The following is a 12,360-nucleotide window of genomic DNA, read 5'->3' as shown; positions in this document are numbered from 1 at the left end:
CTCCTTCTTGATCCAGCAAGGGGGGGAGGAGAGGTTGATGGAGATCCAGCAGCACGACGGCGTGGTGGTGGAAGTAGCGGGATCCCGGCAGGGCTTCGCCAAGCGCAAGCGGGGAGGAGGGAGATGTGTCACGGGAGGGAGAGGGAGGCGCCAGGGCTTGCGGTCGGCTGCCCTCCCTTCCCCCCACTATATATAGGGCCAAGGGAGAGGGGGGGGGGCGCAGCCTTGGCCCTTCCTCCAAGGAAGGGTGTGGCCAGGGAGGAGTCCATCCTCCCCAAGGCACCTAGGAGGTGCCTTCCCCCTTTAGGACTCTCCCTTTACCTTATCTCTTGGCGCATGGGCTCTTGGGGCTGGTTCCCTTGGCCCATATAGGCCAAGGCGCACACCCCACAGCCCATGTGGCCCCCCCGGGGCAGGTGGACCCCTTGGTGGACCCCCGGACCCCTTTCGGCACTCCCGGTACAATATCGATAATGCGTGAAACTTTTCCGGCGACCAAAACAAGACTTCCCATATATAAATCTTTACCTCCGGACCATTCCGGAACTCCTCGAGACGTCCGGGATCTCATCCGGGACTCCGAACAACTTTTGTGTTACCGCATACAAATATCTCTACAACCCTAGCGTCACCGAACCTTAAGTGTGTAGACCCTACGGGTTCGGGAGACACGCAGACATGACCGAGACGACTCTCCGGTCAATAACCAACAGCGGGATCTGGATACCCATGTTGGCTCCCACATGCTCCTCGATGATCTCATCGGATGAACCACGATGTCGAGGATTCAATCAATCCCGTATACAATTCCCTTTGTCTACCAGTATAGTACTTGCCCGAGATTCGATCGTCGGTATCCCGATACCTTGTTCAATCTCGTTACCGGCAAGTCTCTTTACTCGTTCCATAACACATCATCCCGTGCTCAACTCCTTGGTCACATTGTGCACATTATGATGATGTCCTACCGAGTGGGGCCAGAGATACCTCTCCGTTTACACGGAGTGACAAATCCCAGTCTCGATCCGTGCCAACCCAACAGACACTTTCAGAGATACCTGTAGTGCACCTTTATGGCCACCCAGTTACGTTGTGACATTTGGTACACCCAAAGCATTCCTACGGTATCCGGGAGTTGCACAATCTCATGGTCTAAGGAAATGATACTTGACATTAGAAAAGCTCTAGCAAAACAAACTACACGATCTTGTGATGTGCTTAGGATTGGGTCTTGTCCATCACATCATTCTCCTAATGATGTGATCCCGTTATCAATGACATCCAATGTCCATGGTCAGGAAACCATAACCATCTATTGATCAACGAGCTAGTCAACTAGAGGCTTACTAGGGACATGTTGTGGTCTATGTATTCACACATGTATTACAGTTTCCAGTTAATACAATTATAGCATGAACAATAGACAATTATCATGAACAAGGAAATATAATAATAACCATTTTATTATTGCCTCTAGGGCATATTTCCAACAGTCTCCCACTTGCACTAGAGTCAATAATCTAGTTCACATCACCATGTGATTAACACTCAAAGTTCACATCGCCATGTGACTAATACCCAAGAGTTTACTAGAGTCAATAATCTAGTTCACATCACCATGTGATTAACACTCAATGAGTTCTAGGGTTTGATCATGTTATGCTTACGAGAGAGGTTTTAGTCAACGGGTCTGAACCTTTCAGATCCGTGTGCGCTTTATAAATATCTATGTCATCCTGTAGATGCAGCTACCACGCGCTACTTGGAGCTATTCCAAGTAACTGCTCTACTATACGAATCCGGTTTACTACTCAGAGTCATCCGGATTAGTGTCAAAGTTGGATCGACATAACCCTTTACGATGAACTCTTTTACCACCTCCATAATCGAGAAAATTCCTTAGTCCACTAGATACTAAGGACAAGTTCGACCGCTGTCATGTGATCCATTCCCGAATCACTATTGTACCCCTTGACTAACTCATGGTAAGGCACACTTCAGGTGCGGTACACAGCATAGCATATTGTAGAGCCTACGTCTAAAGCATAGGGACGACCTTCGTCCTTTCTCTCTCTTCTGCTGTGGTCAGGTTTTGAGTCTTACTCAATACTCACACCTTGTAACACAACCAAGAACTCCTTCTTTGCTGATCTATTTTGAACTCCTTCAAAATCTTGTCACGGTATGTATTCATTTGAAAGTACTATTAAGCGTTTTTGATCTATCCTTATAGATCTTGACGCTCAATGTTCAAGTAGCTTAATCCAGGTTTTCCATTAAAAACACTTTTCAAATAACCCTGTATGCTTTCCAGAAATTCTACATCATTTCTGATCAACAATATGTCAACAACATATACTCATCAGAAATTCTATAGTGCTCCCACTCACTTCTTTGGAAACACAAGTTTCTCATGAACTTTGTATAAACCCAAAATCTTTGATCATCTCATCAAAGCGTTCATTCCAACTCCGAGATGCTTACTCCAATCCTTAGAAGGATTGCTGGAGCTTTGCATACTTGTTAGCCTCTTTCAGGATTGACAAAGCCTTCTGGTTGTATCACATACAACCTTTCCTCAAGAAAATCGTTGAGGAAACAATGTTTTGACATCCTATCTGGAAGATTTCATAAATAATGCAGTAACTGCTAATACAATTCCAACAGACTCTTAGCATCGCTACGAGTGAGAAAGTCTCATCGTAGTCAACTCCTTGAACTTGCCGGAAAACATCTTAACGGCAAGTCGAGCTTTCTTAATGGTGACACTTACCATTATTGTCTGTCTTCCTTTTAAAAATCCATCTGCACCCAACAGCCTTACGACCATCAAGTAGTTCTTCCAAAGTCTATACTTTGTTTTATACATGGATCCTCTCGGATTTTATGGCATCGAGCCATTCATCGGAATCCGGGCCCACCATCGCTTCTCCATAGCTCGTAGGTTCATTGTTGTCTAGCAACATGACTTCCAAGATAGGATTACGTACCACTCTGAAGTAGTACGCATCCTTGTCGACCTATGAGGTTTGGTAGTGACTTGACCTGAAGTTTCATGATCTCTATCATAAGCTTCCACTTCAATTGGTGTAGGTGCCACAGGAACAACTTCCTGTGCCCTGCTATACACTAGTTGAAGTGACGGTTCAATAACCTCATCAAGTCTCCACCATCCTCCCACTCAATTCTTTCGAGAGAAACTTTTCCTCGAGAAAGGACCTGTTTCTAGAAACAATCACCTTGCTTCCGGATCTGAAATAGTAGGTATACCCAACTGTTTTGGGTATTCTATGAAGATGCATTTATCCGCTTTGGGTTCGAGCTTATCAGCCTGAAACTTTTTCACATAAGCGTTGCAGCCCCAAACTTTTAAGAAACGACAGCTTAGGTTTCTCTAAACCATAGTTCATTGGTGTCGTCTCAACGGAATTGCGTGGTGCCCTATTTAAAATGAATGCGGTTGTCTCTAATGCCTAACCCATAAACGATAGTGGTAATTCGATAAGACACATCATGGTATGCACCATATCCAATAGGGTGTAGTTATGATGTTCGGACACACCATCACACTATGGTGTTCCAGGCGGTATTAGTTGTGAAACAATTTCCACAATGTCTTAATTGTGTGCCAAACTCGTAACTCAGAAATTCATCTCTATGATCATATCACAGACATTTTATCCTCTTGTCACGACGATCTTCAACTTCACTCTGAAATTACTTGAACCTTTCAATAATTCAGACTTGTGTTTCATCAAGTAAATACACTCAGCATCTACTCAAATCATCTGCGAAGTAAGAACATAACGATATCCACTGCATGCCTCAGCACTCATTGGACTGCGCACATCAAAATGTATTACTTCCAACAAGTTGCTTTCTTGTTCCATCTTACTGAAAATGAGGCCTTTCAGTCATCTTGCCCATGTGGTATGATTTGCATGTCTCAAGTGATTCAAAATCAAGTGAGTCCAAACGATCCATCTGCATGGAGTTTCTTCATGCATGTATACCAATAGACATGGTTCGCATGTCTCAATCTTTTCAAAACGAGTGAGTCCAAAGATCCATCTACATGGAGCTTCTTCATGCGTTCTATACCAATATGACTCAAATGGCAGTGCCACAAGTATGTGGTACTATCATTACTATTTTATATCTTTTTGGCACGAACATGTGTATCACTACGATCGAGATTTATTTTAGGTGCAAGACCATTGAAGGTATTATTCAAATAAACAAAGTAACCATTATTCTCCTTAAATGAATAACCGTATTGTGAGAAACACAATCCAATCATGTTTATGCTCAACGCAAACGCCAAATAACAATTATTTAGGTTTAACACCAATCTCGATGGTAGAGGGAGCATGCGATGCTTGATCACATCAACCTTGGAAACACTTCCAACACATATCGTCATCTCACCTTTAGCTAGTCTCCGTTTATTCCGCAGCTTTTATTTCGTGTTACTAACACTTAGCAACCGAACCGGTATCTAATACCCTGGTGCTACTAGGAGTACTAGTAAAGTACACATTCATATAATGTATATCCAATATACTTCTGTCGACCTTGCCTGCCTTCTCATCTACCAAGTATCTAGGGCAGTTCTGCTTCAGTGACTGTTTCCCTCATTATAGAAGCACTTAGTCTCGGGTTTGGGTTCAACCTTGGGATTCTTCACTAGAGCAGCAAATGATTTGCCATTTCATGAAGTATCCCTTTTTTCCCTTGCCCTTCTTGAAACTAGTGGTTTTACTAACCATCAACAATTGATGCTCCTATTTGATTTCTACTTTTACGGTGTCAAACATCGCGAATAGCTCAAGGATCATCATATCTATCCCTGATATGTTATAGTTCATCACGAAGCTCTATAGCTTGGTGGCAGTGACTATGGAGAACCATCACTATCTCATCTGGAAGATTAACTCCCACTCGATTCAAGCGATTGTGGTACTCAGACAATCTGAGCACATGCTCAATGATTGAGTTTTTCTCCCTTAGTCTGCAGGCTTAAGAAACTTGTCAGAGGTCTCATACCTCTTGATGTGGGCACTAGTCTGAAATCCCAATTTCAGTCTTCGGAACATCTCATATGTTCTGCAACATTTCAAAAACGTCTTTGGTGCCACAAATCTAAACCGTTAGCATTACACACTGAACTATCACATAGTCATCAAAACGTGTATGTCAGATGTTTCGCAACATCTACAGACGACGCTGAGGTTCAGCACACCGAGCGGTGCATTAAGGACATAAGCCTTCTGTGCAGCAATGAGGACAATCCTCAGTTTACGGACCCAGTCCGCATAGTTGCTACTATCAACTTTCAACTAAATTTTCTCTAGGAACATATCTTAAATAGTAGAACTAAAGCGTAAGCTATGACATAATTTGCAAAGACCTTTTGACTATGTTCATGATAATTAAGTTCATCTGATTATTTAATGAACTCCCACTCAGATAGACATCCCTCTAGTCATCTAAGTGATACATGATCCGAGTCAAACTAGGCCGTGTCCGATCATCACGTGAGACGGACTAGTCATCATCGGTGAACATCTCCATGTTGATCGCATCTACTATACGACTCATGTTCGACCTTTCGATCTCTTGTGTTCCGAGGCCATGTCTGTACATGCTAGGCTCGTCAAGTCAACCTAAGTGTTTCGCATGTGTTTCAAGGCCATGTCTGTACATGCTAGGCTCGTCAACACCCATTGTATCCGAACGTTAGAATCTATCACACCCGATCATCACGTGGTGCTTCGAAACAACGAACCTTCGCAACGGTGCACAGTTAGGGGGAACACGCCTCTTGAAATTTTAGTGAGGGATCTTCTTATTTATGCTACCGTTGTTCTAAGCAAATAAGATGTAAACATGACAAACATCACATGCAAATCATAAAGTGACGTGATATGGCCAATATCATCTTGCGCCTTTGATCTCCATCTTCGAGGCGCGGCATGATCACCTTCGTCACCGGCATGACACCATGATCTCCATCATGATGATCTCCATCATCGTGTCTTCATGAAGTTGTCTCGCCAACTATTACTTCTACTACTATGGCTAACGGTTAGCAATAAAGTAAAGTAATTACATGGCGTTTTCATTGACACGCAGGTCATACAATAAATTAAGACAACTCCTATGGCTCCTGCCGGTTGTCATACTCATCGACATGCAAGTCGTGATTCCTATTACAAGAACATGATCAATCTCATACATCACATATATCATTCATCACATCCTTTTGGCCATATCACATCACATAGCATACCCTGCAAAAACAAGTTAGACGTCCTCTAATTGTTGTTGCATGTTTTACGTGGCTGCTATGGGTTTCTAGCAAGAACGTTTCTTACCTACGCAAAAGCCACAACGGTGATATGCCAATTGCTATTTACCCTTCATAAGGACCCTTTTCATCGAATCCGATCCAACTAAAGTGGGAGAGACAGACACCCGCTAGCCACCTTATGCATCAAGTGCATGTCAGTCGGTGGAACCTGTCTCACGTAAGAGTACGTGTAAGGTCGGTCCGGGCCGCTTCATCCCACAATGCCGCTGAATCAAGATAAGACTAGTAACGGTAAGCAAATTGAACAAATCATCGCCCACAACTACTTTGTGTTCTACTTGTGCATAGAATCTACGCATAGACCTGGCTCATGATGCCACTGTTGGGGAACGTAGCAGAAATTCAAAATTTTCCTACGTGTCACCAAGATCAATCTAGGAGATGCTAGCAACGAGAGGGGAGGAGTGCATCTACATACCCTTGTAGATCGCGAGCGGAAGCGTTCAAGAGAACGGGGTTGATGGAGTCGTACTCGTCGTGATCCAAATCACCAATGATCCTAGCGCCGAACGGACGGCACCTCCGCGTTCAACAGACGTACGGAGCAGCGACGTCTCCTCCTTCTTGATCCAGCAAGGGGAGAGGAGAGGTTGATGGAGATCCAGCAGCACGACGGCGTGGTGGTGGAAGTAGAGGGATCCCGGCAGGGCTTCGCCAAGCGCAAGCGGGGAGGAGGGAGATGTGTCACGGGAGGGAGAGGGAGGCGCCAGGGCTTGCGGTCGGCTGCCCTCCCTTCCCCCCACTATATATAGGGCCAAGGTAGAGGGGGGGGGGCGCAGCCTTGGCCCTTCCTCCAAGGAAGGGTGCGGCCAGGGAGGAGTCCATCCTCCCTAAGGCACCTAGGAGGTGCCTTCCCCCTTTAGGACTCTCCCTTTACCTTATCTCTTTGCGCATGGGCTCTTGGGGCTGGTTCCCTTGGCCCATATAGGCCAAGGCGCACACCCCACAGCCCATGTGCCCCCCCGGGGCAGGTGGACCCCTTGGTGGACCCCCGGACCCCTTTCGGCACTCCCGGTACAATACCGATAATGCGCGAAACTTTTCCGGCGACCAAAACAAGACTTCCCATATATAAATCTTTACCTCCGGACCATTTCGGAACTCCTCGAGACGTCCGGGATCTCATCCGGGACTCCGAACAACTTTCGGGTTACCGCATGCTAATATCTCTACAACCCTAGCGTCACCGAACCTTAAGTGTGTAGACCCTACGGGTTCGGGAGACACGCAGACATGACCGAGACGACTCTCCGGTCAATAACCAACAGCGGGATCTGGATACCCATGTTGGCTCCCACATGCTCCTCGATGATCTCATCGGATGAACCACGATGTCGAGGATTCAATCAATCCAGTATACAATTCCCATTGTCTACCGGTATAGTACTTGCCCGAGATTCGATCGTCGGTATCCCGATACCTTGTTCAATCTCGTTACCGGCAAGTCTCTTTACTCGTTCCGTAACACATCATCCCGTGATCAACTCCTTGGTCACATTGTGCACATTATGATGATGTCCTACCGAGTAGGCCCAGAGATACCTCTCCATTTACACGGAGTGACAAATCCCAGTCTTGATTCGTGCCAACCCAACAGACACTTTCGGAGATACCTGTAGTGCACCTTTATGGCCACCCAGTTACGTTGTGACGTTTGGTACACCCAAAGCATTCCTACGGTATCCGGGAGTTGCACAATCTCATGGTCTAAGGAAATGATACTTGACATTAGAAAAGCTCTAGCAAAACGAACTACACGATCTTGTGCTATGCTTAGGATTGGGTCTTGTCCATCACATCATTCTCCTAATGATGTGATCCCGTTATCAATGACATCCAATGTCCATGGTCAGGAAACCGTAACCATCTATTGATCAACGAGCTAGTCAATAATGCACTACAGAATTTTCTTATTAATTAGAGCTCACTGAAAATATTTGTTCTCATGTATGGTAATGCCTTTCTGTCAAACTAGGAATTATTTCATTATCGAAAGCTTTCATCTGCATATATCATCGTAAGGGGTTGTGTATTTATTTTGCTTCATTCATTTTTGGTCTATTTGTTTTGCACAGAAGACCATCTTTGGTATACAGTACAAGCAAAATTAGTAGCAAACCAGCCATGAAAAGTTTGAGAGAACTATGCACACCACAAGAAATGATGTGCTCCTATTATTTTGCCATGATCTTGTGGCCTAGTTCCAAGACTCTATGAACTAGTGTTAGCTACTTGCTTCTTTAGCTGCTCTAATTAGGAACCAATTATCTGTGTGGTTTATACTCTTAAAGTAAAATGTTACTGTTCACTTAGGGGGGGAGTGCAATCAGTAGCTAATTTATAGAGAACACTACACACTAGAGCAGGAAGCCGAAGTCTAGGAAGGAGAATGCATGTACCCTTAAGGACTAAATGATGATGTTTAATTTGCTTTTGTCTATGCTGCTATTCTTGATTGAGATCATTACATGTGGCTTAGTTCGTTGCTGCCCATTCTTTTGTTTCATCCTCATCAACTCCTTACATTTGCTTGGTAGAAATTTAAACCGAATACTAGCTTCACTTTTGTTATACTTGGGTCATGGATCCCTTCGTTTGGATGTTGATATTCAGGCCCAAATATTGATATTGGCATTGGATAGCCCGAATTCCGCTGTTTAGATGTACAACGAATCAGCCCACCGAATTGGCCTGCAATATCCGTTGCCCCGCTCTGAAAGCCCGCGTATCCATTCCCGAATTCGGAGGGGGAGAGCTGGATTTTCGCTGATATTCGGGAACCAGCCCGCAAAATACCGCTTCGACCTCTCCAGAAACAAAAGAGGCGGGATCGAGCGGGAGAAGAGGCGCTCGAGCGGGAGAAGCGGCGCGCATAGCCCCGACGCGGAGCTCCCGGCGGTGCAGGTCAGATCTCGTCCGCCGTCTCCTTCGTCTCCTCTCTCTCCGGCACATCCCTTCCTCCCCCGCGTGTGGGCACGTCCCTCTCCTTCCCTTCCAGACCGCACCCACCTCCTTTGCGCTCGCCGCCCCTGGCCGCCGTCTTCCCGAGCAGCACGGCACACGGCTCCCTCTCATGGTGGTTGTCGCGGCAGGTTTCCCCACCCCCATGGGCAGTTCTTTCTTCATCCCCATGGCCCGTTCTTCCTCCATCCTCAACCCTAACCCTACAGAAACCCAATCCCCTTCTAATCCCCAACAGTATGTGTTTGTTTGCTGATGTATTTTTCCTTTCAAACAGTAGGTTAATTCATTGGTGTGAAGATCAGTGGATTCGAGGATGGATCTCGAGCAGCAGCAGCAGGCAGATCCAAGGTAATTGAAGTACACATCATTGCTCAGTTTAACATGTGATTGTTTGATAGTTGTAGAAGTTTCCCTTTTGTCCTTTTGATGCTTGCTTGAATATGCAATTTGTTGATTCATAATCTGTAGAAATGATTGTTGTCTAATTATATAATTATTGTGTAGTTCCATAATGCTAGATCAAGTAGACATGATTTCATACATAACTGAAGAGAACAAAAGGAGAAAGAGGAAAATGATAGTATTGACAGAACTTTACTTTGAATCTGTTCTTCTCGGAATGGCGTATCTTATTTCACAAAGAGCACCTCCTGGATTAGGTAGTTTTAGCGATGATGAACACAAACACACACTTAGGAAGTACTTGTTGAAGGATATGTATGATGGCTTACAAGTGGCATGCTATGATCAGCTACGTTTAACGAAAAGAAATTTTCATGATTTATGCACCATGTTGCGTGAGAGGTGTGGTCTGCGTGATAGTGTGTATGTGGTTGTGGAAGAAAAGGTTGCCATGTTCTTGCTAGTAGTGGGTCACGGTCTGAAAATGAGGTTGCTTCGAGGCACATACAAGCGGTCTTTGGGAACTATAAGTACTCACTTTTCCGCAGTGTTAAGAGCCATTCTATCTATGCATGGGAGTTCATTAAGCTTCCAGATGCTAATGTTCAACCTCCTGATGACTACAAATGGAAGTGGTTTGGTGATGCACTAGGAGCATTAGATGGCTGTCATGTAGATGTTTCCGTTCATGTGGCTGCCCAAGGGAGGTACAGGAATAGAAAGCAAGACGTCAGTACTAACATGCTCGGTGTGGTGGACTGGAACATGAAATTTCTGTATGTCTTACCTGGCTGGGATGGTTCCTCTTCAGACTCTAGAGTCCTACGCGACTCCATGAGAACTGATCGCCAAGATGTATTTGTTGTACCTCATGGTATGGCTTTTTCTCTTGGCTTTTTGTTCTCTTTAATTTCGTATGCTACAACCAACCTAACTCACTTGTTTAACAATAGGAAGATATTACTTGGCTGATGCTGGTTACACGAATGGACCCGGATTTCTAGCTCCATTCAGATCCACTCGGTATCACTTGAAAGAGTGGGCATCAAGTCAGCAACAACCCCAAAATGCCAAAGAGCGGGTTTGGTTGGGATTGGGTCAATAACAAGCTACTCATGGATAGTGATGATGTGTGGAACAAATATGTCCAGGTAAAAAGATGTTGTTTAATTAATTTATTCTATCATATATGCATGCAAGTGATTTACTTTGTATGTGTGTGCAGGCTAATCCGAAGGCAGCTTGTTACAAGAACAAAGAAGTGAAGAATTGGGAGGCAATATTAACAATATACTCCAAAGATCATGCAACCGGTGATGGTGCAATGACAGGTGCTGAAAGTGCAGCGCAACCAATAGAACTAGATGAAGTAGTCGTCGAAGCCTCTCCAGAATTGCCACCAAAAAGGCAGCGAACAGGTGATGCTATCTTGTGCATGCTTGGAGAAATGAAGGGTTCTTTTCAAGATGCTATGAAATCACTTGAGCCACTAGAACTGCCCAAGGTTACTCCTCCTCTTGAAATCCTTGCCGCCCTTGAAAAGATCCTAGATTTAGCTCGTTCAGACATGTTACGAGCATATGGTAAACTCATCCTTAGTGAACGTTTATTCCAAGCGCTTATGGAGTTACCCATGGAGTTTAGGAAGGAGTGGTTGTTGATGCTCAACGAGAAGAACAATGTTTGATTAGTTTCAAGTGCTTATGTCGTTTCTTTGTTTCATGTAATAGCTATGAACTTGCTGTACTTGAATTTCCTATGTCATGTAATGATGGAAAAGACATGTATTGTGTGCTTCATTTGATCGTACTTGAATTTTCCATGTTATATGTTGTTGTTGGCTAAGTGCTGATTTGTAAGTGCTGCTGTTTGTAAGTGTTGCTGATGAAAAGTGCTGCTGTTGTTGTACAAGTGCTGCTGTATAAGTGCTGCTGTACATGTGCTGCTGCTGTATAAGTGCTGTTGTGCAAGTGCTGCTGTATATGTGCTGCTGCTATATAATGAGTGCTGCTGTATAAATTATGTTGTTGTAAAATTGTTGTTTTTTGGATAATTGCATCTAATTTATAACTGCTGCCATTGTATTCTTCATATATAATCATTCAAAAAATATGTACATTGTAGTCCTGCTGTATATGTACATATTGAATACAATGTAGTTTCAACCATTACATCATAGTTCAATTTTCATCATATGACAAATATAGGCAATTCCAATGTAGAGAATGACCATCCAAACAAGTTTCTGAATTGAGCCTCTCAGCCGAATTCCAAGTGGCAATTCTGTGCACATCCAAACAACAGAATTCATGTTCAATGTCAATATCAATGTCAAGAAGATTTGATATTGGGGCCAATTCAATGCCATGGCCCTGAATATCAACATCCAAACAAAGCAGAATTCAGATCAACAAAATCCTCGAGCAAAGTTTACAATGCTTTTGTGCCCTTAAGATATGCTTCACATTTTTTTGTCTTTCCTTGTGGATCATCCATCTGAAATATATGTATCAATGTAAACAACCTTACATTTCCTTTTCTTTCAATCAATTAAATATACTCATACATAATGTTAACCAATGCCCTAGAATATGCATATAATTCACGATTCTAATTGGCTT

The sequence above is a fragment of the Aegilops tauschii genome, chromosome 5 (genome assembly GCF_002575655.3).
Source record: "Aegilops tauschii subsp. strangulata cultivar AL8/78 chromosome 5, Aet v6.0, whole genome shotgun sequence".
NCBI lineage: Eukaryota > Viridiplantae > Streptophyta > Magnoliopsida > Poales > Poaceae > Aegilops > Aegilops tauschii.
Note: the sequence above shows the minus strand (reverse complement) of the source record.